A 15561-nucleotide genomic window follows, 5' to 3' on the forward strand; every position below is an offset into this window, starting at 1 on the left:
ATAGATCCACAGAATATTGTAATAAGTGTTTCAGTGTGAACAGGTATGGTATAATAAATTATGGGGTTTATCGATTTTATTTTTACTTTCATCATATTTTGCTTTGGTTTTGATACCCCCAAATTCGATGCTATCTCTTTACAACCTTTCCTTTTTATAACCTATCATACTTTAATAAATCAGAGTCCATTTTCTGTAGACTGTTTTTGAACCCAGTCAACGACGGGTACTTTTGCTAGTATATATATATATATATATATATATATATATATATATATATATTAGTCTCGCAAGTAACTGCGAGACAAACAAAATGTTACTTAGAGACTACTATTGTGTAATCCAGCGTAGGGTACCGGTAGAAAAAATAAAAAAATAATTTACTTGAGACATACTTATTGAACATTTTCTGAAATAGTACAATAATTACCTTGACATTCTTCTGTTTAGTTTAAGATATCATTTTCAGATATTTTGATACTAATACCGTTATTAAAAAAATAAAAATTGCCGGATTTTAGTTTCATCAGAGTTTTCCACGACAACCTAAACAAACCACTATTCGTACTACCATAATAACAGCAACACAGAGAGAGAGAGGGAGAGAGAGAGAGAGAGAGAGAGAGAGAGACAGACAGACAGACAGAGAGGGGGGCTACTGTTCAGTATTTGTGTAAAATATTACATAACTGATTTTTCCCCTATTTTTGATTATCCGTTACATTACTACCGGTGATTTTGTGGCCTGTCAAGAATATATTATGAATATATTATTATCATTTTTAATTTTGTAACTGGCTGTAACATTTTCTTGCATTATTTACAACTTTTTGTAAATAATGCAAGATATATTTTCAACTACAACGTAAACAAACCACTATTCGTACTACCATAATAACAGCAACACAGAGAGAGAGGGAGAGAGAGAGAGACAGACAGACAGAGAGGGGAGGGCTACTGTTCAGTATTTGTGTAAAATATTACATGTAACATTTTCTTGCATTATTTTCAACACGTAAGCGTACTATTTTTTTGTTGTTGTTTGTTTACAAATACTGTGTCAATAAAATTCTTACTTTCTTTTATATTATTAAGAAAATAATAGCGTGTTACAATTAGTGCATGAGCACCAACATTTTTACTATAAGGGACTTACGTAGGACTCCTGGGACTTACGTAGTACCCCCCCTGGAGTAAATGTGGTATTGCGGTGATTTTGTGGCCTGTCAAGAATATATTATGAATGATGGCAATAAAAAAGTATATGATAAAATTGCTGAAAAAGCTAGAAAAGCTGAATATTATTGAAAAAATAAAGATAAAATAAAACAAAGAGTTCAGAATTATAAAAAAAAAACTCAAAGCGGTAAATAATGATACTTATAAAAAAAAGCAAAAAGAGTCAAATAAAAAATATTTCAATAAAAATAGAGAAAAAATGCATGCGAAAATGGCCCAGTATTATAAAAAAAATAGAGAAAAAATTTGTGCAAAAGCATATTATAACAAATATAAAAATAAACATAGAAAAAAAGCATCTAAATTTACTTGCAAATTCGAAATGTCAAGCAAAGATGCTAATTTTCATCGAGACAATGAAAATCAAATTAATAACAGTGACTACAGAATATCAATGACTCGTCTGTGTAGAATCGAAGATGGCTGTCCAGACTCAGCTCAGAAATTGGAATATGCTAAAAGATTGCATAACAATTTGTCTGATTTGAGTCCGAATTTGACAATTGCTCAAATGAGGAAGAAATTGGATAGTTTCCAAAGTTGCAAAGGTATGCATTCTGATAGAATTTATTGCTGTGGCCAAAGTGATTGCACGGACAAGCTGGCCCTGCTGAAACTCTTGTCACCACACTCGCAACACGTGAGAACAGTGATCAGAAAAATATATCGATTATTGTCGATTGGAACATGGCTTAACAAATATGACATCGCAATACTTGAAGGGGACTGGTCAATATATAGTGAGTTAATTTACCAGGTTAGCAGGGATGCTACTATTTCTGACCTTTATAGTGAATTCTTTTCAAATGAAAATGAATTTCACACTGAGGTTTATGTTACAACAAAATATGCCAATTTGTAATCTGTAAATCATATGAGCAATCATTACATCAAAATGCTCCATATTTGTCTGAAATGACAAATTATGAAAGTACTAAGAAAAAAAATTAAAGATGCTATTGAAATAAGCAAAAAAATAGAGAAAAAATCTAAAAATTATGAAAATGAAAATAACGCTGATGATGATCAAATTGAGTGCGATCCTAATATGGCTAAAGAGGCAGATAAAAATGAAGCTGATTTGAATATACCTCAAATCAGACATGTCACTGAAGTTCAAGTTTTAGAAAATGAGCAAAAATTGAATTTCATTCAAAAAGAAATTTATAATGAAATTATTTCCAAACTTGAGCAACAAAATCTTCATTGGAATGAGGAAAACCCTATTCACAGGTGCAATTGTGACGATTGTCCACAAATTCTCAAATTTATTAATGGTTTTGTGGATGTGGGCAAATCTTTTCTGATCAATGCACTGGCAGATAAAATTACTCTCACATATCCTGCCATCAATGGACCCAGTGTAGTTATTTGTGCTCCTACTGGTGTCAGTGCTTACATTTTGAAAGGATCTACATGCCATAGAGTCTTTCAACTAAATGTGCAGCATGGTTCTACACCTAAATATGAACCATTATCAAAGGATAAAATAAAAAGTTTGAGAACCATGCTTGGATATGCGAGATTATTCATTATTGATGAAATAAGCATGGTTAGCAACTTGCAATTAGCATTTATTCACCAACGTTTGCAAGATGTTTTTGGTGATATTAGGAAACAAGTGTATCCATTTGCAAACATGTCAATTGTTGCATTTGGTGATTTATTTCAGCTTCCACCTGTTAATGAAAAACCTGTATTTTCCAAAATATCTATTCAAGATGCTAGAAAATCAAATTTGGGAATTGCTGGTATAAATTTGTGGTCATATTTCGATTATGATGAATTGACCATAAATGTGCGACAAAAAGATGACAATAAAAACTTTGTTAATATTCTTAACAGAATTAGACTTGGGTCACCAACTGATTAGGATATTGAGATCTTGAAAAGGCATCGAATCAATCCTAAACAAAAAGCAAATATTGATCAAGTTACTGATCTTTTGCAAAATTTGCAAAAGAAAATGCATATTATTTGCATTGTACCCACAAATGAATCTACTGAGGAAGTGAATTATAAAATGTTGAAAAAAAATAATATTCATATCATTGAAATTTCAGCAACTGATTCCAACTTAAGACAAAAAACCGTAACAAAAAAAAAAATCAAAACAGACACCAAAAACTTCTAAACTTAAAAAGATTTCTGACACAGCTGGACTTGAAACTGTGCTTAAAATTGGAATTGGTGCTAGATGCATGTTGCGTCGAAATATTGATATTGAAAAATGACTTTGCAATGGTACAATGGGTACAGTCACTGAAATACAAATGAAAGATGGCAAAGTTGTTGCTGTGACTGTAAAATTTGATCATATGCAGTCAATGTTGAATTTGTGCAAGCTGACTATGAACTTTCTCCTGGACTCTTTGTGACTAGATCTCAAATACCTTTGTCACTCAGCTATGCTTTAACTGTCCACAAAACCCAAGGTATTTCAGTCGATGGTATCATTGTTGACTTGGGATCTGATGTCTTTTCAGATGGAATGGCCTATGTAGCTTTGTCACGTGCTAGAAAGCTGTGCAATGTCTATTTGATTGACCTTGACCCTCATAAATTGACCATGTGTAACAAAAGTGCATGGACTGAATATAATAGATTGAGGGCCAAAAGAGACAGGGTTGATTTGCCACCGCTTCCTCCTTGTTCTGTTATGCCTCAAAGTTTGTCATTGTACAAACAGACTTATAAACGAAAAAAAACAATCGTTATAGATTATGATTTGAAGCAAAAACATAATAGTCCAAATAGAAAATGGCTGAAAATAGACAATTCAATTTCTCAAAATAATTTGGACCTCAAATTGATCAATGAAAGAAATGCTTGTTTTGCTAACAGTATTGTTCAGACAATTTACCACCTTCCTTTGTTGTCTAACATCATTAAAAGCATTCCAAACATTGATTTGCCAATTCAGCAATTAAAAAGATTGCTTGTCCCTGGCACTCACAGTGTTGCTGATCTTAGAGAATCAATCGGAGGCGTTTTTAATAGTGGCCAACAAGAATGTGCTATTGCATTTTGGGAATTTTTGATAAACAAGTGCCCTGACAGTGCCAAACAATTATTCACTTTTGAAGAAAGTAAAGTGATGAAATGTCTTAGAATACACAAACAAAACTGCCAAAGACTACAAGATAGTGAATGTAATTGCACCTTTAAAGTTGGCTGTGGGTTCCAAACCTTGCAGATTGCTGGAATACCACAGAGATTAGTTATTCAACTTCATCCTACTGATGGTCGACAGCAATTTAAAAGTTTGCTCAAAACTGATGCTTCAGTGCTCAAACATTATATCAAATGTCAGCAAAATACTGAGCACTTGGAAAATGTCACTAGAACGTTTCCTACTGCAATGAAATATTTGTGTGTTCAAATAAATAGATTTATGTTTGAAAATTACAATCCTCGGCGAATTAATGCTGAAATTATGAATTTCAGTACAAAAAAACAAAATATTTTTGGAACAAATTTCAAAGTAAAAACAGCTATTCTGCACACTTTGAATAGAGTCGATTTTGGGCATTATACTTGCATTGTTAGAAATAATATTAAGTGGAATATTGTCAGTGACACTAACTTTTCTAATAATGTCAATTTTCCTTCCAAAATGTCCAATATTGTTGGCATGTTTTTTGAAAAAATATAAAGGAAGCAAACATTTGATAAAAACAAGGTCATACATTCAAGAGAAATAAATAGTGGTGGTTTTCGCTTTTAAAATTCAACCATCACCTAGGCATGGTATGGGGCTGTAACTGTTACTCTGCAGGCGAACAATAGCACTGTTATGAATCATAACTAAACTGGAGACACGATTTCTGCTTCAAGAGATAAATGTAATATAAAATTTTAACCGGAAAATTATTTTACTGAAAACTATTGATCAGTATTACACTCTAAAAAGGAAGATACTAGAGTTAAAAAAAACAACAATTTTATTTACACTCAAGCAATTCAAAATTTATCTCAAAACTGACTCTTCAATTCGCAAATATTGTCAACAAAATACTGAGCATTTGCAAAAAGCCACTAGAAATAGAATTTTTCTACTGCAATGGAATATGTGTGTGTTCAAACAAATAGATTTTTATTTTAAAATTACGATCCTCAATGAATTAATTCCGAAATTATATATTTCAATAAATTTTTTTTGCAGAAATTTCATTGTAAAACCAGATATTCTTCACTTTTATGAAAGTCGATTTGGGCATTTTACTTGCATTATTTAGAATAATAACAAGTGAAATATTATCAGTGACACCAATATTTCATATAATTTTAATTTTCATTCCAAAATGTCGTCCATCAATATTGGCATTTCTTTTGAAAAATATAAAAGAAACAAATAATTGAGAAAAATCAGACCATATATCCAATCGAAATAGCAAAAACTTGAGTGCTAACCTCCCAATCAGCGTGGTATGGGGCTATAACTGTATCCCTGCAGGCGAACGATAGCACTTTTATGAATCACTTAAATTCAGAATTTAAAACAAATTTCTGTAAATTTTTTTTATGTAATACTTTTCCTGTGATCATTAGCATGTTCTATTAATTAATAAATATAATTCTATTATTTTTATTGTTGCTTACGTTGTTGATGAATAGAATTTTAAAAAGTTAGGTATTTTCTTGAAAAAGGATTTCGGCCTCAACAGAAAGATGTTCAACAAAATGTTTAACCATAAAATTTACCAAAAACTATTAATATTAAACTATAAAAAGAAAGATACTAGAATTTAAGCAAAAAATATTTTATTTCAACTCAATCAGATGTGCCTTATGCACTAATAAAAATGCAATTGGCATTTTGTTGAACTTTTTAAGATTTTAAATATTTATAAATTTTCTCATTATAAAAAACGATTATTATATTGATTATAATTTTTTGACAGAAGAAATAAAATAAATTGCATAAAAAACATTAGAAGACAAATTTTTAAATCATAAGATAAATCTAAAGTCACTAAATTATCAATAAAGTTTGTCATAATAATACATTTATTAGATTAATTTTAATTTGGAAAGATAGAAGTACAGTTAAAACATCCAGAATCAGCGAATTCATTAAATTTTATCATAACAAAAACGATTGTTTTATTTCAATGCTATTGATAAGAAAATATTTGTTTTACTTGATTAAAATTAATTAAACATAGATTATATCTGTAGTATATAAATATTTTTTTATAATGAAACAATTTATTAATTTTTGCTGATTTACGATTTTTTCATTGCCGGTTTTTATTTTGCAAATTAAAAATAATCCAATAATCTTTTTTGATAATGAAAAAATGTGCTGACAATTAAGTGATTTAAAATATTTGAATATTTTTTTAAATGAACAATAAATTAAAATCAATTTACTAAATAATCATTTTTTTGCAAGATTTATTTACACAATTTACTAATATTTATTGATATAATTGGATAATTTTGCATTGTTCTTCTAATGTTTTATATTCATTTTATTTCTTCTGTCAAAAAAATTATAATCAATATAATAATCGTTTTTTATAATGAGAAAATTTATAAATATTTAAAATCTTAAAAAGTTCAACAAAATACCAATTGCATTTTTATTAGTGCATAAGGCACATCTGATTGAGTTGAAATAAAATATTTTTTGCTTAAATTCTAGTATCTTTCTTTTTATAGTTTAATATTAATAGTTTTTGGTAAATTTTATGGTTAAACATTTTGTTGAACATCTTTCTGTTGAGGCCAAAATCCTTTTTCAAGAAAATATATATATATATATATATATATATATATATATATATATAAGCCTGAAGAGTCCTAGAGTGGATGAAACGCGGAATATTCAGTGTAGCTTAATCGCCATATATATTTTATAACTTACTATATATATATATATACAGTGGGAGCAACAGTATTTGGTACATTGTTTATTTTTGCATTTCTCAAGAAATATCAAATTAATGTGAATGAAATTTCAACTCAATCTTTGAACAGATATACCCTACCAAAAAATAAAACGGAAATAAAGATATACTCATTTGACAAATATTTATTAACGAAAAATCAAATTACCCATATGCAAAAGTATGTAACGTATCGCCAAATTTCTTTCTTAAGTAGCCATTTCGTTTTGCTACAACATTGCAACCAATCAGAAATTTCATTATTAAGTAGTCATTTAAACTTTTTACAATATTTCAACCAATCAGAAGGTAGCCCAGAGTTCCGCCTCCTTACAGGTCAGTTAAGAGCAGCTCTCAAGACACTGCGCAGGTTGCCTAGTTCATTATTGTTTGAAAATGGTTAAAACAAAGGAATTGACTAATGATATGCGCCATGAAATCATAACAAAGCATAAGGATGGAAAGAAGTACAGGAAAATAGCTTCCAAACTAAATTTTGTAGGGAGTACTGTTGGGAGTCTTGTGAGAAAGTGGAAAACAACGGGTGGGAATACTAAAAATCTTTTAAGAAATGTTCGGCCACGTAAATTAAATGGTGTTATATATATATATATATATATATATATACTCGGCTTTTTTTATTCAAAAGTAATGGACTAATGAATTCAACGAGGTTGTTAGATAGTGCTCAATAAAAAGAGCTGATAATACTTGTTTATTGTTATAGAAACATTGTCACATCTTGCTGCTACAAATAGCCACTTGTTTCAATCAAACAACAGATATCATCAGGCAGGGACTTGACTATTCAAAAGTTCAATGAATAATATAATAATAATAATAATAATAATAATAATAATAATAATAATAATAATAATAAGGTTATTCATTGAACTTTTGAATAATCAAGTCGCTGCCTGATGATATCTGTTGTTTGATTGAAACAAGTGGCTATTTGTAGCAGCAGGATGTGACCATGTTTATATAACAATAAACAAGTATTATATATATATATATATATATGTGTGTGTGTGTGTAGAAAAAGTATTTGGTGCATTGGTTTTTATCGCATTTCTCAAGAAATATCAAATTAATCTGAATGACATTTCAACTCAATCTTTGAACAGATATACTCTATTTAAAAATAAAATGAAAATAAAGATACACTTATTTGACAAATATTTATTAACGAAAATCAAATTACTGATATACGAAAGTATTTAGCGCACTGTCAATTTTCATTCTTAAGCAGCCATTTCATCTTGTTACAATGCTTTCTAAAACACTTTCAACCAATCAGAAATTTCATTTTTAAGCTGTCATTTAATCTTTCGACCAATTAGAAGGCATCCCAGGGTTTGGGCGCTTTACAGGTCAGTTGATAACAGTTCTCAGACACTGCGCATCTTTCCGCTTTCATTACTGTTTTAAAATGGTTAAAACAAAGGAATTGACTAATGATATGCGCCAGGAAATCATAGCGAGCTATAAAGATGGGAAGCGATACAGGAAAATAGCTTCAGAACTAAATTTGGTGGTGAGTACAGATAAGTCTGTCGTGAGAAATTGGAAAACAACGGGTGGTAATATTAAAAATTACTCAAGAAATGGTCGAATACGTGAATTAAATAATGTTACTGCTCGTTACATTGCTCGTAACGTGAAGAAAGAACCATTTCTGATTTGTTCAGAAATTCAGAATGATTTGGAGGAAGCAGTTATTGAAATAAGCAAAGACACATTCTAGATCACCGAAAAAGACTCAACTGTTAAGTCCTACACATTTGAAAGATCGTTTAAAATTTGTTTATAAATATAAATATCAATGTGAATTGGATGACTTCTGGAACGAAGTTATTGGATCAAATGAAACAAAAATTGAGCTTTTTGGAAGAAATATGCTGACCATGTATGGATGAAAAAGGTCATGCAATTTAAACCATCTAATACCATTCCCACTGTAAAATTTGGAGGGGAAGTGTGATGATTTGGGACTGCTTTTCTGCAAATGGAGTTGGAGGAATGGAAATTATAGAAGGGAAAAATTAATACAGCAAAATACACGAAGATTTTTTTTCAACACATCTGTTCTAGAGTGCCGCAGGTTCATGACTTTATCTTCCAGCTAGACAATAATCCCAATCACAAGGCTAAGCTAACTATGAAATGGTTTAAGGATAATGGGATTAGTGTTCTACAGTTGTCTAGCCAGTCACTTAACCTAAATCCCATGGAAAATCTGTGGAAAACTTTGAAGTTAATGGTACATGCAAGAGATTCCAAGAATATCAAAGAATTCAAAAAACTTTGCGAAAAAGAATGGCTGAAATTACCAACACGTGTTTGTAAGAAACTAATAGGCAGTTATGGAAGCGTTAGGGTTAGGGATAGGGTTAGGAAGGAAGAACAGAGGATATACAACTAAATATTAATAAATGCGTTAAATATTTTTGCATATGAGTAATTCGATCTTTGTTTGACAGATATTTGTCAACTAAGTATATATCATTTCCCTTTTTATTTTTATATGGATTAATATCTGTCCAAAGATGGAGTGTAAATTTCATTTAGATTAACTTGATTTTTTTTAAGAAATCCGAAAAACAAATAATGTACCAAATACTTTTGCTACCCACTATATATACACTTGTGCCCGATATTATTCATACCCCCCCTTGAAAATTGAGTTTATTAGGTGTAACTTTGTAAGAATTTATTGTTTACGTCCATATTGATACATATTCTTAATAAACCTCTTCTGATCATTTTCGTCATTTTAAACTCTCGGGATACTTGTAATAAAAGAAATATACAGCTATTTATAAAATCTGCAATGTTCAAAAATAATCATACCCCCTTATTTTTTCAGTATTAATCGAGTTTCTGACTGTTTGTTTCCTGTTTGATTCTTATTTTGAATGCTTTTATACAACCTTTGATTAATTTCATTGCGTTTTTTTGCATTTTTTCAGAAATTAAAATGATATCAACTGAAAACCAATAAAAGAATAAAAATTATTAGAATGGGGAAGAAAAAAGAGCTTAGTAATGATCTTAGGACTAAAATTGTGAATTCACATAAGGATGGTTTAGGTTACAAGTCAATTTCCAAGAAATTTGAGGTCCCTATAGCAACAGTACAGAGCATCATCAAAAAATTCCACAGCCACCACACAACAAACAACTTGATTGGTAGAGGAAGGAAAAGGAAACTGTCTGCTAGAGCCACCCGGAATATTGTAAGAAGTGTTAATGCAAATCCAACCACCACTACTAAGGACATTTTAGAAAATCTGGAGTCTTCTGGCATAAAAATATCAAGGCAAACATTGCAAAGGACTCTGCATGAAAATGGTCTGAAAGGAAGAAGACCAAGAAGGACTCCATTGCACACCGGAAAACACCTTGCAGCACGTCTAAAGTTTGCTAGGACCCATGTGAATTCTCCAGAGTCCGTTTTCTCAAGTATTTTGTGGACTGACGAAAATAAAGTTTGAATTGTTTGACCATATGGATGCTTCTTACGTTTGGAGGAAGAAAGGAGAAGCTTACAACCCAAAGAACACCATACCCACGGTGAAACATGGTGGTGGTAGCCTAATGTTTTGGGGCTCCTTTTTGGCTAGTGGTCCAGGTAGTTTGGTCAAGATAGATGGAACCATGAAGAAGGAGGAATATTTGGAGATACTCCAGAAAAACATTAGACAGGATGCGGAGAAGCTCCATTTAGGACCAAACCGGGTCCTTCAACAGGATAATAATCCAAAACATACTGCCAAAATAGTCAAGAAATGGTTTGAGGATAATCAAATTAATGTTTTGGAATGGCCTAGCCAGGGTCCCGACCTGAACCCTATCGAAAACCTCTGGCACATATTGAAAATTGAGGTTAAAAAGCGGAAACCTAGAAATTTGAGGGATTTGGAGAACTACTGCATTGAAGAATGGTCAAAAATCAGTGTTGATGCTTGTAAAAACCTTGTTGATAAATATCCAAAACGGTTAGAGGCAGTTATTAAGAATAAAGGGCATGCTATTGACTATTAGTAAGAGAGGTATGAATAATTTTGAACTAGTGCCATTATTGTTTTTCTTTGTATAATGTTTCAAACTTGCATAATTTATTTATTTGTTGAGTTTAAATTAAATGCTTATGCTTGATTTATTGTTTGAAATCCCTTTAATATTGTCTACCTTCTGTTTTGAGCAATATTCTTATAGAAATCTCAAAGATCCGAGGGGTATGAATAATATCGGGCACAAGTGTATATATATATATATATATATATATATATATATATATATATATATATATATATATAGATGTATATATATATATGTATATATATATATGTATATATATATATATTAGGAGGTATATTTGACAAAAAACAGGGTAAAGGTGCTCAATACATTAGTAGATTTAAATATGTTTTTATTATTTCAAACTCTTTTTTTCTTTGCTTAAATCATTACAAATTGTTTCAGTCGACAATACAATAATATTATCCTGCCAATCTCTTCAGATAATTCAAGTCAATATTAAAGATTTTTAAAAATTACAAATGAGAATCAAAAACCAAGATTTGAAGTGCTGGATAGAGAGAGGAAGAGGAGAAATGAGAGGGGAAAAAAGGATAAGGAAAAGAGAGGGAAGGAAAGAGAAATATAGATTATTTGTAGTTAGGAATTATAGTTAAAGATTAAGAAGATAAAGAAAGAAAGAAAATAAGTTAAAAATAAATTAAAAATGGTAGACATCGAAATCCTATAGAATAAGGAGTTATAATATTTCAAATGTATTCTTTGTCTTACGTAGAATGATAAAAATCTTTCGATTTGAAATTTAACCATTTCACGTCATAAATTTTTAAATTCATTGGATGATTTATTGGCTCTATCTTGTATATCGAGCAATTCTTATTTAGGTGGGATAGTACTTAAAGAATATTATAGCCAGTAATATCTTGTAAAACTTATAATAGTATATATATATATATATATATATATATATATATATATATATATATATATATATATATATTTAAAAGAGTGTAGCCATCAACAATTGTGGTTTTTTTTAAAGGTTTTCATCATATTTTTATTTTAAAATATTTTTATAACGCGTTTCGAGCTTAGGGTGTGCTCTCTTCAGATATTTTCGTAAAACGTTTTTCTTTAAAATGGGAGTTTGTAGATATGCCTCCGCTGATATTAAATATGTTTTTCATAGTGATGCGATGCGTGTGTTCAGTGTTCAGACATTCTGTCTCCAACTGTAAGTTGTTCACAGTGACCGATCAAAGTTAGTTTCAAAGAGTGTTTTTTAGTCCATATGGTGAAGGTTTTTATGGCTTTTTAAGGGTTCTTTTTAAATACTTTCTTTCCCCATGTATAGCATACACTCACACACAATCACATACGCATACATATACATTCATGTACATGTACACATGCACACGTACGCAGGCACACACACATACACACACGTACATACATAGAAATATATGTAGGAGCATACATATATACACATATACATACCCACCTACACACCCACACACGTACTCGCATACATCCACCGCTGACAATTATTTTTATTTTTTTATTTTTTATTTTATATATATATATATATATATATATATATATATATATATATATATATATATATATATATATATATACTTTTTTTCCGAATGATTAAGCGCATATATACATGCGTGTTTTGGTTGGAGTTTCGAAGAATTACTCTCCTTCTCATCAGAGGGCAGACATTAGCAAAATTCAGGATCGGATTTTGCATGTAAAAGAATTTAATGAAACCACAATAAGTCACAGATCTTACTTGGTTAAAAAAGAGTGAGGTAAGGGGAATAGGAGGTAAAAGAAAAAATGATAAAAAGATTTCACATGAATGGATAGTCCGGTGAAGGGTAAAAATCCAAGAATGGTAAAATCCAAACACGGTAGAATTAAAAACTTCCAATCCAACAGGTAAGTTTATATATATATATATATATATATATATATATATATATATATATATATATATATATATATATATATATATATATACATATATATATATATATATATATATATATATATATATGTATGTATGTGTGTGTGTGTGTGTGTGTGTGCGCGTGGTGTGTACTTCAGAATAAAATTATCTGACAGTCAACTCGTATGATTACTGAAATACGTAAATAACATTTTTGATAGCTTGCAATTCAAAGGTCATTTCGAAAGCTTTTGAATATCAATTTACGACCACACACACACACACACACACACACACACACACACACACACACACACGCACACACACACGAAGATGCCATATCGCACTGAACGATACAGCTTCCAGAGTCATACTCTCAATAATAGTAATTTTTTGTGAGCGAGCAATTCGACGTCTTTGAACTATCGCTTCATGAACTCATAGCCACGATTATACATACATCATAACTACAGTTTATAGCGTTTACGGATCGAAACGGTTTCTCTTACAGCATACCAACCCCCTTTGTTATTCAATACGGAAATAAAAGAACGATTGTAAACGTTTAATTAATTTACCACTACCAAAGCGGCATTCACTTTAAACCAATTGAGCCGGCTTTATCCGAAGGAGACAGTTTTAGGAGAATATCAAATTCACAAACCGCACCTAGTCGCTTGTATATTCTCAAGGTAGATAACGACATTATGTTTTTGTGATTCTTGCAGGGAAGTATCCACGTCCCCTCGAATGCAGCACCTATTAATCCCCAATACTCACCCATCTGGTACTGACTTAACATTACTTGAATCGGTGATCTAAAGCAAATGTAAATATTTTGAGAGCATAAATTTCCTCAATCTATTTCTGTATAACTGAATATGGAACAGATTGGGTTTGAACTCGGCATAACCAGCGCATTTTTGAGCTTCAGAATTTATTTTTTTATCCCCATCATTCTCAATTCATCTTTAAATGCATAAGACGTAAAAGTCCGAAGCGCGCTGTGTCACTAACATCTTTATCACCACTCTGAAATCGACGAACCCATCTCCTAAACGTGCTGACATCAACTGCATCGGCTTCGTAAACGTTTAACAAGCGCCGGTGAATGTTTATCGGTTCAATTTTTTCTGCATGGAGGAATCCATTGACGCATCTCTGCTTCTGACGCACGTCCACGACAGGGGTTGCTTTCTTAGAATCTCACACCGTCAATATCTTCAACAAAGTGATGAAACTTTCAGGTTATGAATGCATGATTTCAGTCATCATGACAATATAATTTGCAGTCCACTCTGATCCATTCGGGCGGAATAAAGATAGGAGGCATTATTTTTGGAACGTCATCCATATTTACGAAAGAACTAGGATAGCGGAAATTAAAGAAGTATTAAGTGAATAAAAAGAGTGCTCCTGTTGGATAGAAACACTTATCGAAGATAAATAATAAGTGTTAACCCCAGCGGTGTAGCAATACTCAAATGTTGCAAAAATGGGAAAATGCAATAAATTTAATCGGACCGAGGAGGCCTTTGCGAGAACGCGCCACGTGCACGTTGTCTCTCCTCGGTTTTCCGAACACGACGACGAGTACGATGCCGCCGCTGCCATGTGTGCCCTGATGACGACGGCTATGGCAGAAGGCACCCCACGCAACCTCAACGCCTCCTTGCTCGTTCGCGTGTGTGCTGCCGCTGTAGTTTGTTGTTGTTGATGATGCTGTTTTCGTCTCAGTCCCTGTGTCGAAGCAGGGTGAGGCCATCAACGCGGGCAGCGCGCCGCCAAACAGCAAACCGGCCCGTCGTCGGACAACTTGGCTTAACGTTCACAGGAAACATGAGTTGGAATAGATACATCGAGATTATTGCTAAGGCTGCTGCAAAGAAAGTGGGCTCTCTCTATCGTGCTAGAAAGTTACTTACGCCTGAAAGTATCCTGTACCTCTACAAAGCCACCATTCGCCCATGTATGGAGTACTGCTGTCACATTTGGGCTGATGTATCTACTACTAGTCTCTCGCTCCTGGACAGGGTCCAAAAGAGAGTCGCCAACCTAATAGGTCCCGAACTGTCATCTAAACTTCAGCCCCACCGACGAAATGTTGCATCCCTCTGTCTGTTTTACAAGTATGTTAATTTTGGATGCTCTGACGAACTACAAGCCCCTGTACCCGTCAACGAAAATACCCCCGACAAACCCGACAAGCAGCAAAGTCCCGCCCCTATACAGTTGAGATCCCTAGATGTAAGAAAGCCTTTTACTCTAATAGCTTCTTCCCCAGAACTGCAGGACTTTGAAATTCTCTTCCGGTTTCCTGCTTCCCCAACTGTACTGACATGCAGAAGTTCAAGTGTAATGTGAACAAACATGTTGCTGTTAAACTCCCTACATAGTACCCCTGCAACTTGGGTCCCTGAAAGTGGC

General features: G+C 32.0%; 1 protein-coding gene across 1 annotated transcript in view; it reads right to left on the reverse strand.

Moving 5' to 3' along the window:
- Positions 1 to 15561, reverse strand: part of LOC145286382 (neuropeptide FF receptor 2-like) — a 557550-nt gene that overhangs the window by 115773 nt on the left and 426216 nt on the right. The window lies entirely within an intron of this gene.

This window comes from Euprymna scolopes, chromosome 10 (assembly GCF_053919585.1).
Source record: "Euprymna scolopes isolate OS-2025 chromosome 10, ASM5391958v1, whole genome shotgun sequence".
NCBI lineage: Eukaryota > Metazoa > Mollusca > Cephalopoda > Sepiida > Sepiolidae > Euprymna > Euprymna scolopes.